The sequence below is a fragment of the Aotus nancymaae genome, unplaced genomic scaffold (assembly GCF_030222135.1).
Source record: "Aotus nancymaae isolate 86718 unplaced genomic scaffold, 86718_ANA_hifiasm-v0.15.2.pri h1tg000155l, whole genome shotgun sequence".
In the NCBI taxonomy this organism is placed as follows: domain Eukaryota; kingdom Metazoa; phylum Chordata; class Mammalia; order Primates; family Aotidae; genus Aotus; species Aotus nancymaae.
The window spans coordinates 1,998,801-2,024,794 of NW_026988570.1; the positions used below are offsets into that span (position 1 = coordinate 1,998,801).

General features: G+C 43.7%; 1 long non-coding RNA gene and 1 pseudogene across 1 annotated transcript in view; one reads left to right on the forward strand and one right to left on the reverse strand.

Moving 5' to 3' along the window:
• Positions 1 to 25,994, reverse strand: part of LOC135272946 (uncharacterized) — a 60,983-nt gene that overhangs the window by 18,298 nt on the left and 16,691 nt on the right. The gene's annotated exons all lie outside the window — the stretch shown is intronic.
• Positions 971 to 16,528, forward strand: LOC135272916 (melanoma inhibitory activity protein 2-like; annotated as a pseudogene).

A 25,994-nucleotide genomic window follows, 5' to 3' on the forward strand; every position in this document is an offset into this window, starting at 1 on the left:
CTTTGGTGCAAATATGTTGCTAAAAAAACTCTCAGCTATAATTTGTGTAAACATATCTTTATTTTGCTTTTACTTTTTAAGGATCATTTGCAAGGCACAGAATTCTAGAATGGCAGTTATTTTCTTTCAATATTCTTTTGGCTTCTCTAGTGCTTCTGCTGAGAAGTCAGCCAAAGTGTACTTTGGCTTCTTTCATAGTAATATCCCTTTTTGTTTTTCTTTTGGCTGCTATTAGGATTTTCTCCTTTACTTTGTCTGTCATTTTATGTGCTATACCTAGGTGAGTTTCTATTTGTATCGATCCATCTTGGGTTCATAGAGCCTCTCAAATCTGTGATTTGATGTGTTTTTATCAGGTTTGGAAAACTATTGGCTATTATATTTTTAAATATTGCTTTTGTCCCATTATTTTTCTCCTCTACTTTTCAGGCCTCAATATGTTAGATACTTTTAGTGTTTTATACATACTTTTTGCTCATTTCAGACTTTTCTTTTTATCTCTTTATGTTTTAGTCTGGGCATTTCATTCTGGTCTATCTTCCTGTTCATTTATGTCTACTCTGTTGTGAAACCCATTCATTGACTTATTAAATTCTTTTGTTTTATTTTAAAATTCTAGAATTTCCATATGTTTCATTTTTATGCTTTCTGGCCAGGGGTGGGTGGCAAGGACAGGGTGGCTCACAGGCTTGTGTGGGTTGGACTTGGCCCTGTGCTGCCTCAGGATGTAAAGTGTAACAAGGGGGCCGGGATGGGCAGAGTGCACCTGTAGGTGCCTGCGTCCCCCAGCTCCCCCCGCAGCTGGCTCCACAGTGGTCCACGCCGGTTGCCAAGTTCGGGTTCCAGACCAAAGACTGCGTATTCTCCACTGCTTATTGTGGTCCAGACACTGCCAGCTTTACTGCACCCGCCAGAGCAGCCTTGGCCCTGTGGAGGAGCTGGGGACTGCCCCTCAGCCATACTTGCAGCTGTTCCTGGAGGAGCTACCCGGGGTTGTGGCAGCACTGCCAGATGGTATGAAACCAGATCCTAATCCTTATGATTTTCTAGGGGAATTGGTGATATCTGCAGCTATTGTTGGAGTTTTTGCTATTCTCTTTTTGTGGAGAAGTTTTAGATCGGTTAGGAGTCTTGTTTATATGAGAAGAGAGAAAAAACTTGCTGTAACACTTTCTGGACTAATTGAAGAAAAATGTAAACTACTTGAAAAATTTTGCCTTGTTCAAAGACAGTATGAAGGCTATGAAGTAGAGTCATCTTTAAAGGATGCCAGCTACGAGAAGGAGGCAATAGAAGCATAAAGTTTGGAGGAAGCTGTGAAAAGCTGACAGGTCTAATTCTAAACTTGAGGATGAAATACTCTGTCTAGTAAAAGAGTTAAAAGAAAAGAAATCTAAACATTCTGAACAAGATGAGTTGATGGCAGATATTTCAAAAAGGATACAGTCTCTAGAAGATGAGTCAAAATCCCTCAAATCACGAGTAGCTGAAGCCAAAATGAGTTTCAAGATATTTCAAATGAATGAAAAATGACTGAAGATAGCAACGAATAGCTTTGAATGAAAATTTGCATCTTCGGGAAAGCCAGAAACAGCTTTTGCAAGAAGCTGAAGTATGTAAAGAACAAGTGAGTGAATTTAATAAACAGAAAATAAATTTGAAGACTTCAAAGTACATACAGAATAAATTATAAATGATAAAGAAAATTACATCAAGACTCTGAACACTTGCTAAAGATGAAAGATCGGGCTACTATGCTTGGAGAAAATATAATGGATGATAATAACTTGGAATTAGAAATGAACAGTGAATCAGAAAATGGTGTTTACTTAAGTAATCCTCCAAAAGGAGTTTTGAAGAAACTCATTCATGCTGCCAAGTTAATTGCTTCTTTCAAAATCTTAAAAGGAGAAAGAAACCAAATTTAGATTCAGTTATCATAAATTGATAAAACAAAGGAAGAGCTTAGAGAACATATTACAAATCTTCAGACTGAACAAGCATCATTGCAGTCAGAAAACACATTTTGAAAATGTGAATCAGAAGCTTCAACAGAAACTTAAAGTAATGACTGAATTATATCAAGAAAATGCAATGAAACTTTACAGGAAATTTTCAGTAGAGGAAAATTATCAGTTAGAGAAAGAAGAGAAACTTTCTAAAGTAGATGAAAAGATCAGCCACGCCACTGAAGAGCTGGAGACATATAGAAAGTGAGCCAAAGATCTTGAAGAAGAATTGCCACTTTCATACAGCTTCAACACTGATCAATTCATGGTCAACCATGTTCCATTTGTATGCCTCCTCACACCTCATCATTTGTTGCATAACATCTCTAAAAAGATATGTTCATCTCTAAAAAGTAAAAATTCTTCATAAAATGTAACACCACCACCATTATCACATCTAAAAAAGGTAATAATTCTTTAGAATTATCAAATATCCAGTTAGTTCAATTTTCTCTGTCACATAATTTGTGGGTTTTTTTTCACAATTTTTTTTTTGTTCAAACTAATATCCAAATTGAAATTGTTCAGTATGTCTTTTAAATCTCTTGAGGCTGGCTCATGCTTGTAATCCAAGCCCTTTGGGAGGTTGAGGCAGGAGAATTACTTGAGGCCAGGAATTCAAGACCAGCCTGGGCAACACAGTGAAACCCCATCCCTACAAAAAATTAAAATATTATCCATGTGTGGTGGCACATGCCTGTAGTCCCATCTACTCTGGAGGCTGAGGCAGGAGGATGGCTTGAGCCTAGGAGTTTGAAGTTGCAGTGAGCTATGACTGCACTACTTCACTCCAGCCTAGGCAACAGAGTGAAACCCTGTCTCAAAACAATTTTTTTTATATTTCTTTAGATCTACAGATTTCTCTCCACTCCCCTCTGTTTCTTCATTTGTTGAAGAAAATAAATAGGTGGTTTGTCCGCTAGAGTTTTCCACAATCTGGATTTTATTAATTGCATACCTCTGGTGTCATTTAGCATGTTCCTTGGTCCCCTGTATTCCTCAAAACTCATCATTAGAGTTGGCGACCTGGACAGATTTGAGTTCTAATTTTTGGCAAAAGTGTGCCTTGGGTATTAGTGTATTCTTGCATTGGAAGAAAAAGACATTTTTCTTTTTTGTGTGATGTTAGTAGTCATTGATGGTCATGGCCCATATCCACTAACTCATCAGGGACTGCATGGGGTTATATTTTAATTGTACATTTCTTTTTCATTTCTCAGCTGGAATACTTCAATAAAGAGGTTTCCATCATCCAAAGTTTGGTTACCCTGAATATAGTTTGATTGAGAAAAGCAGTATCCCACCTTTCAAGATGCTTGAATCTTCCCCTATGCTTACTAGTTTTCTAAACGAGTTGGTTTTCTAAGCATTCTCTAACTATATGTCTGTATCATTGGAAATGCACAGACTTTTAGCATATTTAATATGTTTCAATGTTTTGTCATTATTATCCTTATTGGTGTAGAAATGGTCTTATTTCTGGCCAGCAGAAGCTCTTTAAGTTGGACCCTGAGCCCTTCTGGCATGCTGCTAGCAGTTTCAGACAACATCCTTGGTTCCTGATATGACAAGACGTTTTAGGTTTATTTGTGTATTTCCTTCTCCAGACCTGGAGTCATCCATTTCTCCAAGGATTGCTGGTTCTTCTTGTAAAATAGGCTATTTAGGGACTATAATCTGAGCATTAAGGGTGATTTCTTTTCCTCATTCTTGCAAATATAACTTCAAAAAAAGTTTTTAGTATGTCCTTCGTTTTTTTAAATATAAGCAAATATGTTTATATATTCATATCCTCCCTTAGATGAATAGCAATATGCTATAAATACTTTCCTCTACCTTGCTTTTTAACTTAATATATCCTGGTCATCACTTCATAGCATCCAGAGACAGACTCCATTCCTTTTTACAGCTGAACAGTACCCCATTATGTGAAGGTACCACTTTTTCCCACCAGTCCTCTCTTAATGGTCATTTGGGTTATTTCTATCCTTTTCTACACAAACAGTAAGAGCAGTGAATTTTCTAGAAGAAAAGAAAGGTAAGTCCAAGTGTGTAGCAAGGGAATAAGCTTACACAAAGAATAGTCTACTCTTTGCCTTCAGCAATTGGGAGGTGATCCAGGGAGGCACCTGCAGTGCCCTGCCTTATAGGAGTATCTCTGTTTGTCTGGGGGATTTGGGCCACACAGTATTAGTTTTGACTTCCAGAGGAACTGAAACCTAAAGGTATTAGCCAGACCTCTGAGAGAGGCTGGAGATGAAAAGCCAGTCACATAGACAGTATGTGATCAAGCCCTAATACAAACTCTGGACATCAAAAGCTTGGATAAACTTCCTTGGTTGGCAATAACCTGTGCTTATTCCACAAGTCATGGCTGGGAGGAGGTCACACTGTCCAGGACTCCACAGGGAGTGTGGATGATAGAAACTCCACATTTAGACCCCTCCTGCGTTCTGTCTGATGCACTTCTTCTTCTCTTAGTGAATTTTAAGATGCATCCTTTCACTATAACGAACCATAAACATGAGGATAATAGCTTTCAATAAGTTTTGTGATTCTAGCAAATTATCAAACCTAAACATGGTTTTGGAAGCCCCCCAGATCTTCAGTTGGTGTCAAAAGAGAGGGCAGCCTTGTGGAGACTCTTCCCCAGACTTTGCAGTTTGGTTAACTTCTCTGAAAAAGAAACTTAAGTATTTTAAGATAATTGTTTTTTTTTTTCCAAAAGTACAGACTTTAGACAAGAAAAATTGCTCAAATGAAATAGAACTCTAAGCAACTTGTTATATGAGAAAAACCACAGTAATGTTTTATTTTACTTAGTATTTTAGTTTTGGGTCTCAAATTTGTTTATAAAATTCTCAAATTGTAAGAATCAGCATTTTAGACTGTGAACTTTATTTTTGGAATCTCACATGGCTTCAAAGGATAGTTAGGTGACAGTTACAGCTGTGGCAACAGCCCTTCTGCTGTGCCCACAAGTGACCAACTCCCATCAGACGACAGGCAAGATGTAAAATGGATCTCCAGGCCTCCCACAGGGCACAGGGAAAGGAGGTAGCAAAGCTTGAGGAAATAGAGTTCTCTTGTAGCCTGAAGCCAGTTCAGCTTCATACATTCTCTTTCCTGTGGTTGATTGCAAGGTTTTGATGGAAACCATTCCACACCACTTCCAGAAAGTCTCACCCAACAAATAGTTTTTGAAAACCTTCCATTTTCTGGACACTATTTCAGATGTTTGGGAAATACCTGTGCACAGAATAAAGATCTCCACCCTTGTGGAGATTGTGTTCTATCAGGAGTACACAGATAGTAAAGAATAAATGGAAGATACGAAGAATCATATTGTGTGGCAGAAGGTGATAAGGGCAATGCAAGGAAGTAAAAGATCAAGGAGGAGGGGAGCAGGAGGGCAGGGGTGGGCTGAAGAGTTTAGTAGGATGGGGATCAGGGTCTGCCTCCCTGAAAAGGTGCAATCTAAGCAAACACTTGGGTGTCTGGGGAATGCATCATCCAGGCTAAGGGAATAGCTGGAGCAAAGGTCCTGGGGAATGTTTGAGGAGCATAAAGGAAGCCATTAAGGCTGGAGTGGAATGAGTGAGGGGAAGGGGAAGGAGATGGGGCAAAGACTGAGCAGGGCTCCTGAGTGCCCTGCCTTGTGAAGGCGTTTGAGAAGGTTTGCCCCCTATTTTCAACCACCACAGTTGATTTTGCCCCTACTTCTTGATTGCCACATTGCACTATTTTAAAAGGAATTCCACAAAATCCTGTGTAATCTAGGGGATAATTTGCAAATAAAATTGGGTGGAATTCTCAGGTTGAATATAGACTTTGTTCATTTTATCAGTTGAAACTACCTAGTAGCTACAGAGTAGAGTGGAGATACCTCTGTTCTAGTAGGTCTGGGTTTGCAATCCCAGTGCTGCCATTTTCAAGCTGTGTAACCGGGGTCAGGCTGATGCTCCTCTCTGAGCCTGCATTTCCTTAGCTCTAATGTGGGTGTTGTAATCAGTACTTGTTATGGGCTGAATTGTATAATTGTACCTGCTTAAAATTCATATGTAGAAGTCCTAACCCCCAGTATCACAAAAAGTGATAGGGTCTTTAAAGAGGTAATCCAAATAAAATGAGGTCCTTAGGGTAGGCCCTGATCCAATATGACTGTTCTTATTAGAAGAGGAAACTTGGACACAGATACACATAGAGAGAGCACCGTGTGAAGACACAGAGAGGAGATGGCCAGCTACCAGCCACCTCCTTACCATAAACCAGCCATCTCCTTACCTTATGGTAGGAGAGGCCTTACCATAAACCAACCCTGCCAGCATATTGATCTCAGAATTTTGGCTTCCAGAACTGTAAGGAAACACATTTCTATTGTTGAAGGCACCTGGCTGGGGGTACTTTGTTATGGCAGCCCAAGTAGACTAAATCAGCACCTCAAAGGGTTGTTATAGGATATGCTTAGTGGTAACTGGTTCCTAAAGGCCATGCTTTCTAAGGCTGACTCCTCACCCTGCAGGGGTGCATTCTCCCCACTGGTGGAGATGCAAACAGGAATAGGCATTATCAGGCTTTATTCCCAGAGTTTTAATTTTTTCCATTGCATTAAATATTTGTTCATGAAAATGATGAAATTGCTATTAGATTCTATCACCACATCTCTGTTGATTTTTACTAGCTACAAACATATAAAAGTAGTATAGGCACACAGTTAAAAATGAAAGCTTATAGACAAGTACAAAATGAGAAGAAAAAGTCCCTTTCCCTTCATGCCTCTACTTCCTGTCGCGTTTTCAAAGGTAAGCACTGATTACAGTTTACTTACGGATCTTTCCAGGAAAATAATTTATGCATTTCACAGAAAATATAAATATATGCACCCTCTAAAATTCTGCATAAATGGACCGGGAGTGGTAGCTTATGCCTGTAACCCAGCACTTTGGGAGGTTGAGGCAGGAGGACCACCTGAGGTCAGCAGTTTGAGGCCAGCCTGGCCAAAAGGGAGAAACCCTGTCTCTACTAAAAATACAGAAAAAAAAAAAAAATAGCCAGGTATGGTGGTGGGAGGCTGTAATCCCAGCTACTGTGGTGGCTGAGGCAGAAGAATCACTTGAACCCAGTGGGCAGAGTTTGCAGTGAGCCAAGATCGTGCCACTGGACTCCAGTCTGGGTGACAGAGCGAGACCCTATCTCAAAAAAGAAAAAAAAATCTGCATAAATCAAACTCTGCAGGGTACTACCTTCCCCCACTCATTTGATATTTTGCACATCTTTTCCTATTGGCTGTACAGATCACCTCATTCTCTCTCCTGGCCCATACAATATATCTCACGTAATTCTAAGTCTGAAGCTCAGTCTAAATTGTTCCAGGGATGCAGGTACCAAAAAGTAGTCTCTTAAAGAGGCCATCAGAGACCTAGCTGTATCTCCCTGCTCTGCCATCAACAGTGTCATCTTCACCCCAGGTGGCTGGAGTAGCTGTTAGGAATATGCGGTTTTTAAAAACTTACATTCGTAGAAAAAGGGGAGGGAAGAGAGAGAAGAAACCCTCTCCCCCTAAGCCCATGGCTTCTTTTTAGTCAGGCTGAGCCAAATAAAGTCATGTACTTCCCTTAGATAGATAACTGTTGCCAAGATTGCCAATCTTGTGTGGATTGGCCTGGACTAAGCAGGATCCTCTTCTACAGCGAGAGAGGGGATGAATGCCCGACCCAAGTCAGGGATCCTGGGTGGGAGGGGTGTGGATAGTAGGTCAGAAATCAGCCATGTCTACAGTGTAGGATGTAATCCCATCTGCACAGAGCTGCATACATGCGTGTTTAAGTGTGTGCAAGTAAAGAGAGCTACGGAGAAGGATGTTTACCAACATGTGCTAACAGTGATTACCTTTGATTAGTAGTTTCATCTCTTTACAATGAGCACATTTATATTTTTTAAAAAATAAAGCTATTTGCCATAAAACAGTCATTCCGTAAGTCACCACTTAGGATACACCTAGAATATTTGTCCTTTCTCAAGAGCACCAGAGAGTTGTATGGTAATCCACACAATAAACAATTATAATGGGTAATTGTTGAGATCAGGGGAAGATGGCAGATAGAAGACAGTGCTAATGTGTAGCTCCCACACGGATGGACAGAACAGCATGTGAAGACTCACACTGTGATCTTGTGCTCCAAGAACTACCACAGGAACCTACTGGGAAAACCAAAAGAATTCACAGATCCTTTGAAACAAGAGGCACACCACTGTAAATTCCGTGGAACAGTAGAAAAACTGTGAGTTCCCAAAGTGTGAGAAGGGGAAAACCTACCTCTGAACACACATCCCCACTGGAAATCTGAAAACCCAGATCATGGGAGAAGGATGTAACCTTAACTAGAGATGAAATGGGTTTAGGGAGTTGCAAGAAATATGAAAGTATGAGTAGTAGTGGGAAGTGCATTGAATGCACTCCCAGTCTCCAGCTTGAGCCCTGGGAAACCATCCCTGACTATATCTCACAGAGGCCCTCAGGGAAGGCAGCCAGTGGAACCGGGGAGGGATTGCAGGGCAAAAGAAGCTCCCAACTGAAACTGGTAGTGGTTTTGACTGGGCACAAACTGTCTTGAATGGAGCCTGGAGGATGAGTGGAGTCGGGAGGATGAGTGGGAGCTGCTGTGGATACAAGTGAGCAACTGCAGGAGTGCAGGAGCTGCTGCTGACAGAGTGGGCAGGCAGGGAGGGGTGAGGGCCTTAAGCCCTGCTTGCTTTCTCAGTAGGGTAGCTTATGGCCTGGGGCAAGGTCTGAGCAGGGGCACTGAGGGAGTGAGACTGGGCTCGCCAACTGCTTGGGAACTGGGTTTGTGGTCTCTCATTAATAGCTATCCACCACTTTGCTGGCAAACTATATAACACAGCAGAGGTGGCCAAGATCCACTCTAGAATATCATAACCCCATCGGCCTAAGAACTACTCCTTCATCCCCACAGTGGCTCCTGCAAGCCCTGTTCAAGGAGAGTCTGAGCCCAGACCCACCTAACCCTGCCCCAACTTGATGGTATTTCCCTAGCCACCCTGGTAGCCAAACACAAAACACAGAACTTTTTGGGAGCTTTATGGCCATGCCCATCACCTGAGAAACCAAAATACTTACCCTGGCCATCTTAGGGCAAGCTTAGAGCCCCCTACTACTACTGCAGCTGGTGCTTTCTTGAAAGTGCCACCTCATCGCTGGAGGCCAACTAACTCAAGCAATTATCGCAACTCATAACACAATAATGGTGATCTAAGGTAGGAGAAGACAACACCTAATTCTACTGCATGCAACATTCTGGCTAAACAGAGGTCCTGAAGATGTCCGCGTGACAACTTCACTGCTACCACAGCCAGCATTCAAGAAAGCCAGCACACTAAACCTATCTACAACCAAGGACTCTCAAAGAGTTACTTCACTTCTCTGCCACTTCTACCAGAGCAGGTGCTGGCATCCATGGTTTGGAGACCTGAAGACAGATCACATCACAGGACTCTTTGCAGACATTCCCCAGCACCAGTCCAGAGCCTGGTAGCCTCACTGGGTGGCTAGACCCAAAAGAGCAATAGCAATCACTACATCCAGCTCTCAGGAAGCCCAGGGGGAGAGCACCACATCAAGGTGTTACCTCATGGGACAAGAGAATCTGAACAGCAGGCCTTGACTTTCAGACCTCTCCACTGTGTTAGTCTATCCAATTGAGAAGGAAGAAAAGTAATTCTCGTAATATGACAAAACAGTGTTCTAGAATACCCTCAAAAGATCATACTGGCTCTCCAGCAATGGATCCAAACCAAGAAGAAATCTCTAAATTGCCAGATAAAGAATCCAGAAGGCCAATTATTAAGCTACTCAAAGAGACATTAGAGAAAGGTGAAAACCAACTTAAAGAAATTTAAAGAACATTACAGGATGTGAATGAAAATTTATCCAGAGAAATAGATATCATAAAGAAAAAACAATCACAATTTCTGGAAATGAAAGATACACCTAGAGAAACATGAAATGGGAAAGTTTCAACTATAGACTAGAACAAGTATAAAAAAGAACATCAGAGCTCAAAGACAAAGCTTTCAAATTAACTCAATCAGACAAAGACAAAGGAAAAATAATTTTGAAAAATGAACAAAGCCTCCAAGAAACTTGGGATTATATTAAACAGCCAAACCTAAAAACAAATGGTGTTCCTGAGGAAGAAGAGAACTCTAAAAGTTTTAAAAACTATTTGAGAGAATAATTGAGGAAAAATTCCCTGGCCTTGACAGAGATCTAGACATTCACACAATGGAATAAAACTGGAAACTAACACCAAAAGGCACCCCCCAAAACTATACAAATATATGGAAATTAAATAATTTGCCCTTGAATGATGTTTGGGTCAACAATGAAATCAAGATGGAAATTAAAAAATTCTTTCAGCTGAATAATGTTATTGAAACAACTTACCAAAATCCCTGGGATACAGCAAAAGTGGTGCTAAGAGGAAAGTTCATAGCATTAAATGCCTACATCAAGAAGTCTGAAAGAGTACAAATAGACGATCTAACATCACACCTCAAGGAACTAGAGAGACAAGAACAAAGCAAATCCAAACTCAGCAGAAAAAAAGAAACAACAAAGATCAGAGCACAAGTAAATGAAATTAAAACAAAAAAATACAAAAATAAATGAAACAAAAAGTAGTTTCTTTAAAAAGATCAAACACAATTAATAGATCATTAGTGAGATTAACCAAGAAGAGAGAAAATCCAAATAAACTCAATTAGAAATGAAACCGATACCACAGAAATACAAAAGATCATTGAAGGCTACTATGAACACCTTTAGGCACATAAACTAGAAAATCTAAAGCAGCTGGATAAATTCCTGGAAATATACAACCCTCCCATATAAATCAGGAAAAAATAGAAACTCTGAAAAGACCAATAAGTACTAAGACTGAACAATAATTTTAAAAATTGCCAACAAAAAAAGGTCCAGGACCAGATGGATTAACAGCTGAATTCTATTAGACATTCAAAGAAGAATTGGTACCAATCTTACTGAAACTATTCCAAAAGATGGAAAAAGAGGGACTCCTCCATAAATCATTCTATGAAGCAAATATCACCCTAGTTCCACAACTGGGAAAGGACACAACAATAAAAGAAAACTACAGACCAAGATCCCTGATGAACATAGATGCAAAAATCCTGAACAAAATACTAGCTAACTGAATCTAAAAGGTAATACAACAGGATCAGATGGGTTTCATACCAGAAATGCAATGATGGTTTAATACTCACATGTCAATAAATGTGACATATCACATAAACAGCATTAAAAACAAAAACCATATAAGCATCTCAATCAATGCAGAAAAAGCGTTTGATAATGCAGCAAAATTGGTATACAAGGGACATAACCTCAAGGTAATAAAAGCCATCTCTGACAAACCCACAGCCAACATGATACTGAACAGGGAAAAGTTAAAAGCTTTCTCCCTGAGAACTGGAACAAGACAAAGATGCCCATTTTCACCATTTTTATTCAATGTAGTTCTGGAAGTTCTAGCCAGAGCAATCAGACAAGAGAAAGAAATAAAGGGCATCTAACTTAGTAAAGAGAAGTCAAACTGTTGCTATTCACTGGTGATATAATTATATGCCTAGAAAACCCTAAAGACTCGCCCAGACAGGGTGTGGTGGCTCACGCCTGTAATCGCAGCACTTTCAGAGGCCGAGGTGGGCGGATCACAAGGTCAGGAGTTCTAGACCAGCCTGGCCAACATGGTGAAATCCCATCTCTACTAACAATACAAAAATAAGCCGGGCATGGTGGTGCACACCTGTAGTCCCAGTTACTTGGAAGACTGAGGCAAGAGAATCGCTTGAAGCCAGGAGGCGGAGGTTGCAGTGAGCCGAGATCACACCACTGCACTCCAGCCTGGGTGACAGAGTGAGACTCCATCTCAAAAAAAGAAAAAAAAAGACTTACCCAAAAAGCTCATAGATCTGATAGATGAATTCAGTAAAGTTTTAGGATACAAAATCAATGTACACAAATCAGTAGCACTGCAGTACACCAACAACAAAGCTGAGAAACAAATCAAGAACTCAATCCCTTTTCCAACAGCTGCAAAAAATAAAATAAAATAAAATACGTTGAAATATACTGAACCAAGAAGGTGAAAGATCTCTTCAAGGAAAACTGCAAGACACTGCTGAAATAAATCACTGAGAATGCAAACAAATGGAAGCACATTCCATGCTCATAGATGGGTAGAATCAATACTGTGAAAATGATCATACTGCCAAGAGCAGTCTATGGATTCAATGCAATTCCCATCCAAATATCATCAGCATTTTTTATGGAGCGAGAAAAAGTAATCCTAAAATTTAAATGGAACAAAAAAAGACCCAGCATAGTCAAAGCAAGACTAAGCAAAAAGAACAAATCTGGAGGCATCACATTACTTCACTTTACACTATAAGGCTATAGTTACCAAAACAGTATGGTACTGGTATAAAAATAGGCAAGTAGACCAATGGAACAAAATAGAGAACCCAGAAATAAAACCAAGTACTTATAGTCCACTGATCTTTGACAAAGCAAACAAAAACATAAAGTGCGAAAAAGACACCCTATTCAACAAATGGTGCAGGGATAACTGGCAAGCCACATATAGAAGAGTAAACTGAATTCTCATCTCTCAACTTATACAAAAATCAACTCAAGATGGATCAAAGACTTGAATCTGGGCTGGGCATGGGGGCTCAGAACTATAGTCCCAGCACTTTTGGGGGCCAAGGTGGCCGGATCACTTGAGGTCAGGAGTTCAAGACCAGCCTGGCCAACATGGTGAAACCCTGTCTCTACTACAAATAGAAAAAATTAGCCAGGTGTGGTGGTGGGTGCCTGTAATCCTAGCTACTGAGGAGGCTGAGGCACGAGAACCTAGCAGGTGAAAGTTGCAGTGAGAGAAGACTGTGCTACTGCACTGTAGCCTGGGTGACAAAGCAAGATTCCGTTGAAAGAGAGAGAGAGAGAGAGAGATAGCGAGAGAGAGAGAGAGAGAGAAAGAAAGGAAGGAAGGAAGGAAGGAAGAAAAGAGGGAAGGAAGGAAGGAAAGAGGGAAGGCAGGCAGGCAGGCTTAAATCTAAAACCCCAAACTATAAAAATTCCAGAAGATAACATCAGTAAAACTCTCCTAGACATTGGTTTAGGCAAAGAGTTCATTACCTACCAAGAACCCAAAAGCAAATGCAACATAAACAAAAATAAATAGATGGGACCTAATTAAACGAAAAGGCTTCTGCACAGCAAAAGAAATAATCAGCAGAGTAAATAGACAACCCACAAAGTGGGAGAAAATATTCTTAAACTATACATCTGATAAAGGACTAATATCTAGAATCTACAAGGAACTCAAATCACCAAGAAAAAAAAAAAATTAAAAAGTGGCCAAAGGAAATGAATACACAATTCTCAAAAGAAGATATGCTAATGGCCAACAAACATATGAAAAAATGCTCATCATCACTCTCAGGAAAGTGCAAATTATAACCACAGTGAGATACCACCTACTCTTGCAAGAATGGCCATAATTTAAAAACAACAAAAAAAAATAGATGTTGGTATGGATGTGGTGGAAAGAAAACACTTTTACACTGCTGGTGGAAATATAAACTAGTACAACCACTATGGAAAACAATATGGAGATTTTTTAAAGAACTAAAAGTACAACTACCATTTGACCCAGCGATCCCACTACTGGGTATCTATCCAGAGAAAAGAAGTCGTTATACGAAAAAGATACTTGCGTACGCATGTTTATAGCAGCACAACTCACGATTGCAACAATAGGGAACCAACCTAAATGCCCATCAATCAACGAATGGATAAAGAAAATGTGGTATATATATATACACTATGGAATACTACTCAGCCATAAGAAGGAATGAAATAATGACATTCACAGCAACCTCATGGAGCTGGAAAACATTATTCTAAGTGAAGTAGCTCAGGAATGGAAAACCAAATATCATATATTCTCACTTCTAAGTGGAAGCTAAACTATGAGGACTCAAAGGCATAAGAATGATATAATGGACTTTGAGGACACTGGAGAAAGCGGGGAAGGGTGGTGAAGGATAAAAGACTACACATTGGGTACAATGTACACTGCTTGGGTAATGTGTGCACCAAAATCTCAGCTATCACCACTAAAGAAGCCATCCATGTAACAAAAACCACCAGTTCCCCCAAAACTATTGAATTTCCTCTTTTAACAAGGTAATTAGATGCCTTGTAGAAAAGGACCATTGATTACATGCTCGTAGAAATTTCGCTTTACCATTTCAGCCACCATATGCCTGCTGTGTGCCCAGAACTTGGGATTCAAAGACAAAGGTTTCCAGTTCCCTTCCTCCAACAGGTGCTTGTGGCCTGGTGGGGAGCAGACAGTGTGTGCACATAGATGAACTGAAGCACCAAGCACCAAGCTCATTCAAGTTATTGGCATGAAGAGTGTGATGAGCAGGGAGAGGAAGCCATCCTTTGGCCTGGAGAAGTTGAAGAGGGCTCTCAGGGGATGTCAGAACTGAGTGGTAACAGTCAGAGGAGAGGGGTGCAAGTGTCACACCTGGCATGCCTGCCGAGGAACTGTGACCACACGCAGTTCTCATTGCAGGCCAGCCTCCAGTGAGAACACAATTCTGGTGTTGCAATGCAGGTCGGTGTCCTGTATTCGTTTTCTATGCTGCATAACACATTGCCGCTAATTTAGGGGCTTGAAACCACATCTGTTCATTATCTCACAGTTCATATGCCAGAAGTCCAGCAAGGTATGGCTGGATTCTCTGCTCCCTGTCTCACAAGGTGAGAATAAAGGTGTCAGCAAATTGTGTTCCTTTCTGGAAAGGCCTGAGGAAGAATTAACTTTCAAGCTCATTCGAGTGGTTGGCAGAACTTAGTTCCTTATAGTTCCCTTCATCTTCAAGGCAGCAGTGCCCCATCCAGGTACACTGAGTCTTTCATAAGCTTCAAATCTCTCCCCTCCCTTCTGCCTTCATCTTTAACTTTTAAGGGCTCATCCACTGGGTAATTTCATTGGGCCAACCCAGATAATCCAGTATAACCTCCATATTGTAAAGTCGACTCATTAGAAACCTGTCCACAAGGCTCTTTTGCCTTGTAAAGTAACGGATAGTCCCAGAAGTCAGGGTGTGAGTTCTCTTGGAGGACTGTAATTCTGCCTGCCAGTCTCCCACCTGGATTTTGCCAGAAATCAGTACCTAGCACCAAGTCTTTATTTAATTTTTATTTTTAGAGAAAGGTATTGCTCTGTTGCCCAGGCTGGATTGCAGTGGTGCAATCACAGCTCATTGCAGCTTCAACCTCCTAAGCTCAAGCCATCCTTCACCTCTGCTTAGAGTAGCCAACTATAGGTGTGCCACCATGCCTGATGATTTATTATTATTATTTAAGCGATCTGGTATCGCTATGTTGCCTAGGCTGGTTTCAAACTGCTGGGCTCAAGCGATCCTCCAGCCTTGGCCTCCCAAATTGCTCGGATTACAGGCACAAGCCACTGGTCTGGCCTAGAACCAAGTCTTGACGAACTACCCAGAGGGACATCACACCTCCTGCCAGGTGACAGAGACAGTCACAGCTCCTCCAGGCCTCTCCCTTCTCTGGCAAGAGTCGGTGAAGTTGGTTGGCACAGGAGCCCAGGACTACCTCCTCTGCTTGCCAGGGCTTAACTGACAGTTGGCCCGCAAGTACTTATCATTATTATTGTTTTAACTTCATGATCAACGTTTTAAAAAATCAGGAGGGATCCCATTAAAACTGATTTCCGCTTTCTCTTGAAAATTCAGCAGCTCTGGCAACCCTGAGTTTCAGGTCGGGCTGGAACTTGGAGCGCCCCATGGGAAGAGGGGCGGGCCCGCGCCACCTCTCAGGAGGTTTCTGCCCCAAAGGGCCCCACTAGGAGCCCGCACTGTGCTCTCCTGGGGCTTCCCCTAGGACCGGGAGGAAACTAAAAGTTACTGCCGCGGCTCCTACATTACCTGATTTAATTCTCCAAACTTGGGAGGAAGGCATTCTTCTATTCTCCTGATCAGAAAGCTAAGAACTCTCCCATTGCCAGGCTACACAGTTGGTGCCATTTGCCGAGGTGACCTCTAACTCACGTGGCCGCCAGCCCAAGCTCTTCCCCGCGCGGCCCCTAGCGCGTCCCGCTCCCCCCAGGCCGCGGGATCCGCTTTCCCTGCCCTGGGTCCAGCGCGCCGCAGGGGAAGGGGCCGGAGTCGAGGAGCCCGCCCCGCCGTCGCCCGTCCTCCGCCCTCAGGCCCACCCGCCGCGGTCACGTGAAGGATCGAGCGCCGCGCGCCCAGGCCGGGCCTCCCGCCGGCCCGAGGAGGGCAGAGTCAGCCGCGGCTGCCGCCCCGACGTCCGCACATCCCCTCTCGCTGCGCAGCTGCCGCGATGCCCTGGGCTGGTCGAGCCGCAAGGGTGAGCCGCCTGCGCCCGCAGCCCCCCGAGGATCTTCCGACCCGAGAGGTAAGGAGGACTTTCAGGCTGCGCCCGGAGGGCGCTCCGACGGCAGCGCCTCCCGCCCCGCTATTGCCCTCCTGGCGCCAGGCGCCTCCGGGGCTCCCAGGGAGAAAGCGAACCCGCTAGAAGCCACATTCGGCTGCAGGGAATGAGGGCCCGTGGGCACAAGAGGGACTAGGAACCCCTCTGCTTTGGGTCTTCCTCGGTCCCCTGCGCCCCGGGAGCGGCGGCACTGGGCTGCTAATCCGGAAGGCGCACGGCCGCTGGAGCGCAGCTCGCACATTGGAGTCAGTTGGGGAGCTGTCAAGGCCAAGCGGCTAGACGGGCCACCCACTCTCCGTTGCTGAGCTGGGATCCGCGCCGGGGCTCCAGGTTGGGGGCCTTTTTCACTCAGTGAAGCGCGCACCCTTGTCTCAGAGACCAGTGCGCGCCCCGACGTAGCTCCAAAGCAACAGGAAAACAACCAAAGGTCCTGCTGCAGGGAAACGCCCGGAAAGAAGTCTGCAGGATGTGGGCCGCGGGAGTGCTGATGCAGCCCCGGCTCTTCCGATGCCTGCGGGACACAGCAGATGGTCTGCGCAGCTGCCCAGCTGCTCAGGGACAGTTTCGCTGAGACAGCCTGAGCTTCTTTGAGAGTTGGAGCTTCCAAGGGACCCTCGTTGAGTTCTTGCACTGGACAAGAACTAAGACAGTGGAGAGAAAGGCGAGAACTTCAATGGCAGGAGCCCCTGCTCTGATTCAGAAAATCTGAGTCCTGAATTACACTATGATGGGCCGGCAAAAGTCATGAAGACCGTGGGTGACAACGTCGGTCAGGCCCTGGCACAGTGACTGGCACACAGTCATGACAGCCAATCTTTAGACCCCTCAGGGTCCATGCTGTATCTCCTTTGCATTGTGCAAGTGTGTGGAAGGTGGAGAGTGTTTTGGTTCATTCTTCCTCTCAGTCTTGAACTGGCCCCCTTCGACTCTGGGCTGTGGCATTATCACCACTGCCGCTCCCCACTGGGCTCTTGAAGCCTGATGGAGAGGGTCCACAGGGCAGGCTTGTGTGTGGGGTTGAAAAGCTCTGCCAGGCAGGCGAGGTGGCTCAAGCCTGTAATCCTAGCTACTCCACAGACTGAGGAAGGAAGATTGCTTGAGGCAGGAGGTTGAGGTTGCAGTGAGCTATGATTGTGCCACTGTACTCCAGCCTGGGCAACAGAGCAAGACCTCACCTAAAAAAAAACAAAACTCTGGTGCATTGGCCTCCCTCTCTGGCTTGCTGGTCTCCCAAAGGGGCTTGACCACATCCAACAGATGCATTCTACCATGTCTTCTAAATCTCAAGGGAGCAGGTAAAGGAGAAGGAAGGGGAAGTTCCTTTGTCCATAGCTTTGGCCTTGCTCTTGCCATCTAAGATAATAGCATTGATTGTGTCATGAAATCAGAGATAGCGTCTAGATCTTCTTCCCTCCCCAGGTTCTGACCTTGGGCACTCCGTGGCCAGTATAACTGGGCTAACGTTATTTAAGAATTAGTTTGGATTCATGTAACTAGAACCTGCCTAGTCACCTGAAATGCATTAACACCCTCTCCTTCCAAATAGTTTTTTTAGGACTCTTCTGATTGGAGTTTCCTTTTTTGGCTACTAAGATGGCAATCTACTTCTTTGGGGGAATTTACCAGCACTTTCAACTTTGAAATGAAATAACCCAGTGCTAGTGATTCTCAATTTTGCATAAACATTGCAAATATATGCTGCTAGCACTCACATACTTTATGGTTTCCTTTGATTAACTAAGCCCATAATTGTAATGCTGTTGAGTATGTCAATCTTTTTCTTTATCATATTTTTTATCAAGTTTAAGAAATTCTTCTCTATTTTGAGTCATGAAGATATTCTTGAATCCCAGATTTTCCTTCAGAGATAATTTTCTTTCTTCCTGAAATGCACCCTTTAGTAGCCTCTTTAGTGAAGGTCAGTGGGTAGTAGTCAACTTCATTTATTAGAAAATGTCCTTAAATTTCCCCGACAATTATTTTCTCTCCACACTTCCAAGATATATTTCCACTGTGTTGTATATTTTTCCATATTATTCTGTTGTATTCTAGCTTCCATTGTCGTTGTTGAAAGGTCAGCTGTCAGTTGAACTCTTGCTTTGTAGAAATCTGTATTCGTTATTTGGCTGTATTCAGTCTTCACTCTGTCTTTGGCATTCTATAGTTTGTGAAACAATGATACAATGTGTTGAGATGTGAATATCTTTTTATTACTCCTGCTTGGTATTGGTTCTACATTCAATACCTGAAAATTCCATTCACTTGAGCCTTAATAGCTTGATTCTAGTTTGTGGCTTCCATTAGCTTCCATTCTTTTTCACTTGTTTCATCTTTTGTTCAGTGAATTTTGATTGGAAGCTCATGTCTGTGGAGGTAGCTCAGTTCTGAATGATGTATTAGAAACCTTCTTGACCAAACAATTTCACTCACTGTTTTTTTGAGAGAGTTTCTCTGTGTCACTCAGGCTGGCTCACTGCAGCTTCCAACTCCTGAAATCAAATGATCCTTCCACCTCAGCCTCCTAATTAGCTAGGACTAGAGGGGCATATTACCACACCTAGTTAATTTTCATTTGACATTTTGTAGAGACAGGGTCTTGCTGTGTTGCCCAGACTGGTCTTAAACTCCTGACCTCAAGCAATCCTCTGCCTTGGCCTCCCAAAGTGCTGAGATTACAGGCATGAGCCACTTGTGCCCTGCCTTCACTCCCTTCTGTGTAGCTCAGCCAAAAGATACACAACTTTAGTTCTGCTTTCCAAAATAAATCCCCGGCTTTCTGGGACTAGCAGTTCCTATCTTACAACTGGCCAATACATGGAGATGGGTATGTCACCCTTTCCCTTCTGAAGCTTCCACTTGCTGTTGTCTGGTTGTTGTCTTTGAATTTATGGAATATTCATGGGCTTAAGGAGAAAAGGGGAAAAGGAGATGAGAAGCCAGACTAGAATAGGAAGTTGACCACAAGGCACAGACTCCTCAGCAAGGAGTACAATCATAGCTTTACAGGGCTGGGAAACAACTCCAGCAGCCTTGGCTGCCTCTTAAAGCACCAGTCTGGGAGCAAACTCCCCTTTAATAATCAATATCCAAGTGAATTTTGGAAGTCCTAGGCTGGTCTGAGACTGCCAGAGAATGGGTCAAGGCCAGCTTGTCCTAGGGAGGGGGTGAGGGATGAAAGTTGCTGTCCTCTGGCTCCCCCTCAACTATGCTGTTGCCTGTCAATCCAGTTACAAGGGCTGCTGATGTTCAGAAAGGTACCAGGGCTCAGCTTTAAGGCACTTGCCAAGCGACCTCCCTGCCAAGCCAAGAGAAGTACATTAAAATGCTGGCACATGAACAGCACCCAAACAATGCTGGTTATCAGTAGTTCACCAGGTATTTTACAGTTTATAAAATGCATTCACTCAGACTGCTTCATTTAGTCCACACAACAATTCTAACTCCCATGGAAATACCAGAGAACTGCCATTTGATACCTTTCACTGCTTACTGCCAGCTCACCTGTGCCAGGCATGGGGACAGGAAGGGTGCCTCAGCCACATCTTGCCAGTCGGTGCCTGCAGAGGGGTCCCAGTCCCCCTCTTGCCATCAGAAGCGTCCCTACCCAGACACAGCCATATGCATGTTATTTACATTTGCATTTAATCTTTGCCGCAGTCCATGAGGTAGTACTGTACCGAGGGGACTGGGGCCTGAGGTCACACAAGCAGTGCAGGGTGGGACTCAGACATAGTGTAGGACACTTGTGGTTCTTGCCCCAAAAACCAGATTTCAAGGCCAAGGTTAGGGCCAGGTAGAGGCTCCTAGATTGTGCCAGAGGGTGGCCTGCTAGAGCCTCAGCCAAAGTCTGTCAGGAGCATTAGGGGCCTTGATGGGGACATCATACCTGCAGTCTCAGGGAGCCCATCAGCAGCCTCCTCTCTCCAGGTTCCAGCTATAGCTTAGGAATCCCTGTCCAACCTTTCACAACAGGCCAGGGGCCTCTGAGCTTTTGGGAATCTATTCAAACATCATGGGAACCTTCCTGCAATGGCTTCAGTGTTGTATAATCAATGTTCTGCAGAAGAATATTACTCACTTCTTATTTCCACACCCCTCTACCTCCTAAACAGTAGGAGAGACCAGAGCCAAGGACTACAGGTGGATTTAAACCCAGCAAAGTTTGTTATCTCATTTCTATCTCAAGTAGTCTAGGCTGGATTCTTTATAGATGTGAAAACTTTGCGTATTTGTTTTTACTTGTTCTTAAAGCTCATATTTAGCTTTCCACATTTCCTGGTGGCCTAAACTGCTTTCCCATCTTAATGCTTATTTTTTCATTTCCTCAGAGCAGGAGATATTGTCAATGGTTGGGGCTGGCCCTCAAAGTGGAGAAATATTTGATTACAGTGAGCCATTTAGAACAAGTAGATTTCAAGCACAACTTTGGCAGAAACCTTTTCTTATAAGCAAACACACACAGTCATATATAAATTTTTCAAAAGGCTGAATTGAAACTTGAAAGGACTTCTTAAAGAAAGATGGAGCTTAACAATAGGTTTTTAAAACCTGTTCTTCTCTAGAACATGGAGAAGAGCTCCTTCGGGTTTAGAAAGTTGGATACAAACTTGAATATAATAACTGGGGTAACAACACCCAAGTTGGAGTCCAGGAAGAAAGGGCTGATGCGAGGTTTGGAGAGGGAGGTTGAGCCTGGATGTTACTACACCAAATAGTGAGAAAACTTCCAAAGGCTCCTGAGGTCTGGTCAAAAGGACTCAGCAGGCTCCTGCTGGCCGAAGATGGGACCGTTTGAGCTTCCTATAGCTACAATGGATTGGAATGCATCAACTAAGGTGAAATCCACAAGTTCAAAATGATACTTCAAACACAAACTTCTTTTGTCACTTTTGGAGGATGCTTATTATTTTGAAAAGTGCTTTAAAAGAAAAAAAAAAGCTGTGGTATGGGGGTAAAGAGCTTTTCAAATGCATGCATACCTGAGCACTACCCTCCAGGCAGCACTCCAAGCCCTGCTGCTCCTAGAACCCTTTGGGCACTTCAAGAAAGCCCCAGTGTCTGTGTCCTGCCCCAAAGAGTCTGCTTGAACAGGTAAGGGAGGCTGCATTATTAGGAGTTCCCCAGGCAGAGTGGCCAAGGCTGAGAAAGCCTGAGTCCAGCTCTCCGCTTCTACTCTCACCTCCAGTCCATGCACTATGCAGTGCCATTCCTCCTGGGTTTGAATCCCAGCTCTGCCTGGTGGACAGGTCATTTAGCTTCTCTGTGCCTCTGTGTCCCTGTCCATCAAATAGAGGAGGTGGGGGTCTCGCTGACCCTTCTATCATCTGGCCCTTGTGAAGGTTTGGCGAGTCTCTCTGGCACATGGTGAATGTTAGCTGTAGTAGCCACAAACATTTGGAATGGCACAGAGGGCAGGAAGGAATATTCTGTGAGAAAGACACAGAGGGGGGAATGTCCAAGAGAGGCCTCTCTAAAGGATAGGAAGTTTACTTTTGGGAAGGAGGGATGAAAGATCAATCAGCTGGGTGGGCAAGATAACATTTAGAGGGCACAGACCATTCTTATGAGTTGATGAAAGCTTTGGTCACCAAGAAAAATGTACCTATACACATACACAATTTTTGCTTGCAAATCTGGGGACTCACAGACCCCCAATGTCTGTCTGTCCATCTGCAACCCCCCAGTTGAAGTCCATTGCCGCCTCCAGGTTAAATAACTGTGCCATCAACGACTATTATTTTGGCAACATTGATCAAAACATTAAATGCACATACTGTTCAATTCAGTAAATTCACTTGATGGAATTTGTCCTACAAATGATGCACATGAGCAAAATGACAAATATATATATATATTTAATATATATATATAAAATGACAACATATATATATGTTATATATATATATATACATGTGTGTGTGTGTGTGTATATATATGTTGTTTATTGCAGCCTGTTGCTTACAGAAAAGCTAAGAAATGACCCCTTCATCCAGAAGGGAGCAGTTAAATCAACTATGTCTGCAAAGTGAAGCACTCTACAATCTTCAAAAAAAAAAAGAGAGAAAATTCTATATCCCCAAATGGCGCAAAATCCAAGAGTTTGTAAAGGCACAGACCAGTGTATCCAGTGTGCTATGATTTGTGCAGAAAAATAAGAAAATGCATGTGTGAGTGTCTGTGTGTATGTGCATTTGTTGCAGGTAAACAGAGTATTTCCAGAATGAGACCCAATCAGCCAGCCAGTGCCTTGGCTTTGGAGGAGCAGAACCTCTTGGCTTGGAGACAGTTCCGAATGTAGGGCCATGTTCATATTTAAACTAACCCAAAACAAAAAATATGTAAATGTAAAAAGGAAATGAAGCTGTATGGGCATTGGAGGCTCACTAGAGATTTCTGAATGGGAAGAGATAAGGAGGATGGCCTCTGGGGAGAGTGGACCTGCTCACCTGCACAGAGCAGCTGGAAGCCCCTCATAGGCAGGTGAGGGGCTGCTGCAGGGGCCGGGCTCACACACTGAGAGGTTCTGAGACAGACACTGCCTGAGTAATCAACCCCTGGGAAGGGTGAAGGAGGTGTCAAAAAGATGCATGGTCTCAGGTCTGTGTGGTCAGGGCTCCGGGCGTGGGTTTGGGGTGGGGCAGATGAGCTGAGAAGCAGGAGGGAGTGCCGGGGTGGGTACCCGTGGCAGGTTTTTCTGCATAGCTGGGCATTGCTTCAGCATGGCAGGTTTCATGTACTAACAACCCTAAATTCCTTTTCTTACTGTTTGTCTTAATTTTCATGACAGCTTTGCCTCTCCCTCTCTTTCCTGGTACTCAGGTGACCACAGGCTGTACTATGAAGCCTCAAAAATTTCAGGCTGAGAGGAAAAGGCCCCAGTCAAGATGGGTGCAGCTCATGTCATCAGCACACAAGTGAGCTGGGGTCTCCTGGTCCCACCACGGGCCAGGCAGGAAAGGGCTTTGTAAAGGACACACGCGGGCGTTGCCCACGGCAGGAACCTGGATGCCCCGAAGGCTCCCTGTGCCATTGTGATGTTTCAGGATGAAGGAAACGATTGTCCCTCACACTCAGGTATGCAGAGTGCATGCTGTTTAAGTCCAGGCTCTCTTGTCTGCTATATACCTCTCTCTCTTTTTAAAAACTGTGGTTAAATACATATAACAAAATCAACCCTTTTAACCATTTTAAGTGTACAGTTCAGTGGTATTCACGTTCACTCACACTGTCCTGTGACCATCACCACCATCCACCTCCAGAGTGCTTTCCATCTTGCAGATCCGAAACTCTGCACCCATTAAACGACAACTCCCCATTCTTCCCTCCCCACAGCCCCTGGCAACCACCATTCTACTTTCTGTCTACTCTGGGTACCTGATATGAATGGAATCATGCAGTCTTGGTCCTTTTGCGACTGCCTTTTCTAGCTTAGCATAATGTCCTCAAAGTTCATCCGTGTTGTAGCATGTGTTAGAATTTCCGTCTTTTCCAAGGCCGAATAATATTCCATTGCATTTGTGTGTCACATTTGGCTTATCCACTCACCTGCTTATACACACTTTGGTTGCTTCCACCTTTTGGCTATTGTGAATAATGCTGCTATGAACATGGGTGTCCAAACAGCTCTTTGATGCACACCCCTTAAAAGGAAAAAATAGCCAGGTGAGTGGCTCACACCGTAGTCCCGGGACTTTGAAAGGCCAAGGTGGGGATCACTTGAGCCCAAGAATTCAAAAGCAGCCTGGGCAACATGATGAAACCCTATCTCTAAAAAAATACAAAAATCAGCCAGACATGATGGCACATGCCTGTAGTCCCAGCCACTCGGGAGGCTGAGATGGGAGGAGGATCACTTGAGCTCAGGAGGCAGACAACCTTGATTGTGCCCTCATGGGTGACAGAGTAAGACCCTGTCTCAAGAAAAAGGAAAAAACAAGGCAAGGCCTATCCTGGGGCTGTGCTTCAGACCCCATCAGGCAGTTGCCATGTAAAATGTCTCAAGAGTTACAGCTCCGAAAGACAGATGTGTCCACGTTCCTGCCACTATAGCAGCCCTTGGGAGTTTGGTTCTGTTCACCCAAAATGAGTAGGAGTTTGGTTCTGAACATGCAGCACTAAAGGGACCTTGAAAAGGACACTTTAAAGTCCAAGAACTCAAATCGGAAGCAGAGTGTCACCTTGCTTGACCTCAGCTAGGAATGTGTGCACGTGTCTGACATCTCAAGTTTTTCGCTGCTCTGAGCATGTCTATGAATGACTGTGAAAGTGCCAAGTGTATTAATTTGGGAGTTACAAATATATCTTAGCAGTGGGTGAATATGCAAATACAGAATCCAGGAGTTACAAGGGTCCACTGTATTTTCAATGCCCAAATTATATTCCATCAAGTTGATAAAACCTCATTTACTCAATTAGGCCCTAGTCAAGGTATATGGGGGTTTCTAGCTTTTTCCTATTACAGATGATGATGCAGCACATATCTGTTGCAGGGAAAGTTCTCTCATTATAAACTATTTCTGTGGAATGAGTTCCCTAGCTGGGCTTACTGGTGAGAGGTTTAGGCTCTCACCAGTAAGGGGATGCAGCTGCCCATGCCATTAGGCTCATCACATTCCCTAGCTAGGGACACATACTTGACTTAGTCCTGGTCAATAAGACAGAGGGAAAGTCTTCCTTGTGCCTAAGAAGGGGCACAGGGCACAATGGTCCCTTTCTTGCTCTGGCCATTACTGTGCAGTGGTGAACCTGGAGCTATGAAATGGAGGAGGAGAGAGAGGGAAGGAGACCAGATCCCAGATGACACAACTGAGGTGCTGACCCAGATCACGGGACATGAGATAGTGCATTTCCCTTCTACTGAGGCCAGTCCTGGTCAGTGACAGTGACAGCCCTTTCACAGCACTGCTGAGGAGCCCCTGGGATTCAAGTCTGTGCAGGTCGCCCATACCCCTCACCCTCTCTTCAAACACTCCACTGCCTCCCATAACTCCTAGGCCAAACTCAGGCCACCCACCCTCTACCTCTATGCCAAGCTCCCCAAGCCTCCACCAGTTCCCCAAGCCCTGGGACTGGCAAACTGTGAGTGAGATTAATTCATGGATTGTGACTCCATTTAGTGGATTATCAACCAGCATTAAGAATTGAAGCCGACTGGACATAATGGCTCACACCTGTAATCCCAGCACTTTGGGAAGTTGAGGTAGGAGGATTGCTTGAGGTTAGGCATTTGAGGCCAGTCTAGGAAACAAAGTGAGATCCTGTCTCTAGAAAACATTTCAAAAAATTAACCAAGCATGGTGACACACACCAATAGTCCTAGCTACTTGGGAGGCTGAGCGGGAGGATCCTTTGAGCCCAGGAGTTCCACGCTGCAGGGAGCTACACTT